Here is a 5,000-nt window from a genome sequence, read left to right as displayed (position 1 = left end):
GATAACCGCGCACACCGCTGCCCCCCGTCCCAACTTGAATTTAGAAACCGTCCCCAGCGAAATCCCACGTTCGGGCGAATAACTGTGAATTTAAGCCCCCGTTTCTCTCAAGCTGGAAACGTGCATTCAAAGCTGGGAAAAGGTGCTCATTGACAGGCATCTCCACTTCGGGACCACGTAGCACCTTCACCCGGGTGGCGTTGGAAAGGTCTGGGCGAGGGGGACACGGGGAGGTCAGGCTCGCCACGCGCACGCGCTTCCCCGCGAAACGGGAGCCCAAACAAAACTTTAAACGGACCCACCGAGCTGGGGACGGCTTTTTCCGGGAAGATAACCGCGCACACCGCTGCCCCCCGTCCCAACTTGAATTTAGAAACCGTCCCCAGCGAAATCCCACGTTCGGGCGCAAAACTGCACGTTTGGAGCCACATTTTGTCTGAAGCTGGAAACCTGCATTCAAAGCTGGGAAAAGGTGCTCATTGACAGGCATCTCCACTTCGGGACCTCGTAGCACCTTCACCCGGGTGGCGTTGGAAAGGTCTGGGCGAGGGGGACACGGGGAGGTCAGGCTCGCCACGCGCACGCGCTTCCCCGCGAAACGGGAGCCCAGACAAAACTTTAAACGGACCCACCGAGCTGGGGACGCTTTTTCCGGGGAGATAACCGCGCACACCGCTGCCCCCCGTCCCAACTTGAATTTAGAAACCGTCCCCAGCGAAATCCCACGTTCGGGCGCAAAACTGCACGTTTGGAGCCACATTTTGTCTGAAGCTGGAAACCTGCATTCAAAGCTGGGAAAAGGTGCTCATTGACAGGCATCTCCACTTCGGGACCTCGTAGCACCTTCACCCGGGTGGCGTTGGAAAGGTCTGGGCGAGGGGGACACGGGGAGGTCAGGCTCGCCACGCGCACGCGCTTCCCCGCGAAACGGGAGCCCAAACAAAACTTTAAACAGAGCTACCGAATTGGGGATCATCAATCCTGGGAAAATAACCACACACACCGCTGCCCCCCGTGCCAACTTGAATTTAGAAACCGTCCCCAGCGAAATCCCACGTTCGGGCGCAAAACTGCACGTTTGGAGCCACATTTTGTCTGAAGCTGGAAACGTGCATTCAAAGCTGGGAAAAGGTGCTCATTGACAGGCATCTCCACTTCGGGACCTCGTAGCACCTTCACCCGGGTGGCGTTGGAAAGGTCTGGGCGAGGGGGACACGGGGAGGTCAGGCTCGCCACGCGCACGCGCTTCCCCGCGAAACGGGAGCCCAAACAAAACTTTAAACGGACCCACCGAGCTGGGGACGGCTTTTTCCGGGAAGATAACCGCGCACACCGCTGCCCCCCGTCCCAACTTGAATTTAGAAACCGTCCCCAGCGAAATCCCACGTTCGGGCGCAAAACTGCACGTTTGGAGCCACATTTTGTCTGAAGCTGGAAACCTGCATTCAAAGCTGGGAAAAGGTGCTCATTGACAGGCATCTCCACTTCGGGACCTCGTAGCACCTTCACCCGGGTGGCGTTGGAAAGGTCTGGGCGAGGGGGACACGGGGAGGTCAGGCTCGCCACGCGCACGCGCTTCCCCGCGAAACGGGAGCCCAGACAAAACTTTAAACGGACCCACCGAGCTGGGGACGGCTTTTTCCGGGGAGATAACCGCGCACTACCGCTGCCCCCCGTCCCAACTTGAATTTAGAAACCGTCCCCAGCGAAATCCCACGTTCGGGCGAATAACTGTGAATTTTAAGCCCCCGTTTCTCTCAAGCTGGAAACGTGCATTCAAAGCTGGGAAAAGGTGCTCATTGACAGGCATCTCCACTTCGGGACCACGTAGCACCTTCACCCGGGTGGCGTTGGAAAGGTCTGGGCGAGGGGGACACGGGGAGGTCAGGCTCGCCACGCGCACGCGCTTCCCCGCGAAACGGGAGCCCAAACAAAACTTTAAACGGACCCACCGAGCTGGGGACGGCTTTTTCCGGGAAGATAACCGCGCACACCGCTGCCCCCCGTCCCAACTTGAATTTAGAAACCGTCCCCAGCGAAATCCCACGTTCGGGCGCAAAACTGCACGTTTGGAGCCACATTTTGTCTGAAGCTGGAAACCTGCATTCAAAGCTGGGAAAAGGTGCTCATTGACAGGCATCTCCACTTCGGGACCTCGTAGCACCTTCACCCGGGTGGCGTTGGAAAGGTCTGGGCGAGGGGGACACGGGGAGGTCAGGCTCGCCACGCGCACGCGCTTCCCCGCGAAACGGGAGCCCAGACAAAACTTTAAACGGACCCACCGAGCTGGGGACGGCTTTTTCCGGGGAGATAACCGCGCACACCGCTGCCCCCCGTCCCAACTTGAATTTAGAAACCGTCCCCAGCGAAATCCCACGTTCGGGCGCAAAACTGCACGTTTGGAGCCACATTTTGTCTGAAGCTGGAAACCTGCATTCAAAGCTGGGAAAAGGTGCTCATTGACAGGCATCTCCACTTCGGGACCTCGTAGCACCTTCACCCGGGTGGCGTTGGAAAGGTCTGGGCGAGGGGAACACGGGGAGGTCAGGCTCGCCACGCGCACGCGCTTCCCCGCGAAACGGGAGCCCAGACAAAACTTTAAACGGACCCACCGAATTGGGGATCATCAATCCTGGGAAAATAACCACACACACCGCTGCCCCCCGTCCCAACTTGAATTTAGAAACCGTCCCCAGCGAAATCCCACGTTCGGGCGCAAAACTGCACGTTTGGAGCCACATTTTGTCTGAAGCTGGAAACCTGCATTCAAAGCTGGGAAAAGGTGCTCATTGACAGGCATCTCCACTTCGGGACCTCGTAGCACCTTCACCCGGGTGGCGTTGGAAAGGTCTGGGCGAGGGGAACACGGGGAGGTCAGGCTCGCCACGCGCACGCGCTTCCCCGCGAAACGGGAGCCCAGACAAAACTTTAAACGGACCCACCGAATTGGGGATCATCAATCCTGGGAAAATAACCACACACACCGCTGCCCCCCGTCCCAACTTGAATTTAGAAACCGTCCCCAGCGAAATCCCACGTTCGGGCGCAAAACTGCACGTTTGGAGCCACATTTTGTCTGAAGCTGGAAACCTGCATTCAAAGCTGGGAAAAGGTGCTCATTGACAGGCATCTCCACTTCGGGACCTCGTAGCACCTTCACCCGGGTGGCGTTGGAAAGGTCTGGGCGAGGGGAACACGGGGAGGTCAGGCTCGCCACGCGCACGCGCTTCCCCGCGAAACGGGAGCCCAGACAAAACTTTAAACGGACCCACCGAGCTGGGGACGGCTTTTTCCGGGAAGATAACCACGCACACCGCTGCCCCCCGTCCCAACTTGAATTTAGAAACCGTCCCCAGCGAAATCCCACGTTCGGGCGCAAAACTGCACGTTTGGAGCCACATTTTGTCTGAAGCTGGAAACGTGCATTCAAAGCTGGGAAAAGGTGCTCATTGACAGGCATCTCCACTTCGGGACCTCGTAGCACCTTCACCCGGGTGGCGTTGGAAAGGTCTGGGCGAGGGGGACACGGGGAGGTCAGGCTCGCCACGCGCACGCGCTTCCCCGCGAAACGGGAGCCCAAACAAAACTTTAAACAGAGCTACCGAATTGGGGATCATCAATCCTGGGAAAATAACCACACACACCGCTGCCCCCCGTGCCAACTTGAATTTAGAAACCGTCCCCAGCGAAATCCCACGTTCGGGCGCAAAACTGCACGTTTGGAGCCACATTTTGTCTGAAGCTGGAAACGTGCATTCAAAGCTGGGAAAAGGTGCTCATTGACAGGCATCTCCACTTCGGGACCTCGTAGCACCTTCACCCGGGTGGCGTTGGAAAGGTCTGGGCGAGGGGAACACGGGGAGGTCAGGCTCGCCACGCGCACGCGCTTCCCCGCGAAACGGGAGCCCAGACAAAACTTTAAACGGACCCACCGAGCTGGGGACGGCTTTTTCCGGGAAGATAACCACGCACACCGCTGCCCCCCGTCCCAACTTGAATTTAGAAACCGTCCCCAGCGAAATCCCACGTTCGGGCGCAAAACTGCACGTTTGGAGCCACATTTTGTCTGAAGCTGGAAACGTGCATTCAAAGCTGGGAAAAGGTGCTCATTGACAGGCATCTCCACTTCGGGACCTCGTAGCACCTTCACCCGGGTGGCGTTGGAAAGGTCTGGGCGAGGGGGACACGGGGAGGTCAGGCTCGCCACGCGCACGCGCTTCCCCGCGAAACGGGAGCCCAAACAAAACTTTAAACAGAGCTACCGAATTGGGGATCATCAATCCTGGGAAAATAACCACACACACCGCTGCCCCCCGTGCCAACTTGAATTTAGAAACCGTCCCCAGCGAAATCCCACGTTCGGGCGCAAAACTGCACGTTTGGAGCCACATTTTGTCTGAAGCTGGAAACCTGCATTCAAAGCTGGGAAAAGGTGCTCATTGACAGGCATCTCCACTTCGGGACCTCGTAGCACCTTCACCCGGGTGGCGTTGGAAAGGTCTGGGCGAGGGGAACACGGGGAGGTCAGGCTCGCCACGCGCACGCGCTTCCCCGCGAAACGGGAGCCCAGACAAAACTTTAAACGGACCCACCGAATTGGGGATCATCAATCCTGGGAAAATAACCACACACACCGCTGCCCCCCGTCCCAACTTGAATTTAGAAACCGTCCCCAGCGAAATCCCACGTTCGGGCGCAAAACTGCACGTTTGGAGCCACATTTTGTCTGAAGCTGGAAACGTGCATTCAAAGCTGGGAAAAGGTGCTCATTGACAGGCATCTCCACTTCGGGACCTCGTAGCACCTTCACCCGGGTGGCGTTGGAAAGGTCTGGGCGAGGGGGACACGGGGAGGTCAGGCTCGCCACGCGCACGCGCTTCCCCGCGAAACGGGAGCCCAGACAAAACTTTAAACGGACCCACCGAGCTGGGGACGGCTTTTTCCGGGGAGATAACCGCGCACACCGCTGCCCCCCGTCCCAACTTGAATTTAGAAACCGT

The sequence above is a fragment of the Osmerus eperlanus genome, unplaced genomic scaffold, assembly GCF_963692335.1.
Source record: "Osmerus eperlanus unplaced genomic scaffold, fOsmEpe2.1 SCAFFOLD_342, whole genome shotgun sequence".
NCBI lineage: Eukaryota > Metazoa > Chordata > Actinopteri > Osmeriformes > Osmeridae > Osmerus > Osmerus eperlanus.
This window is presented reverse-complemented; position numbering follows the sequence as displayed.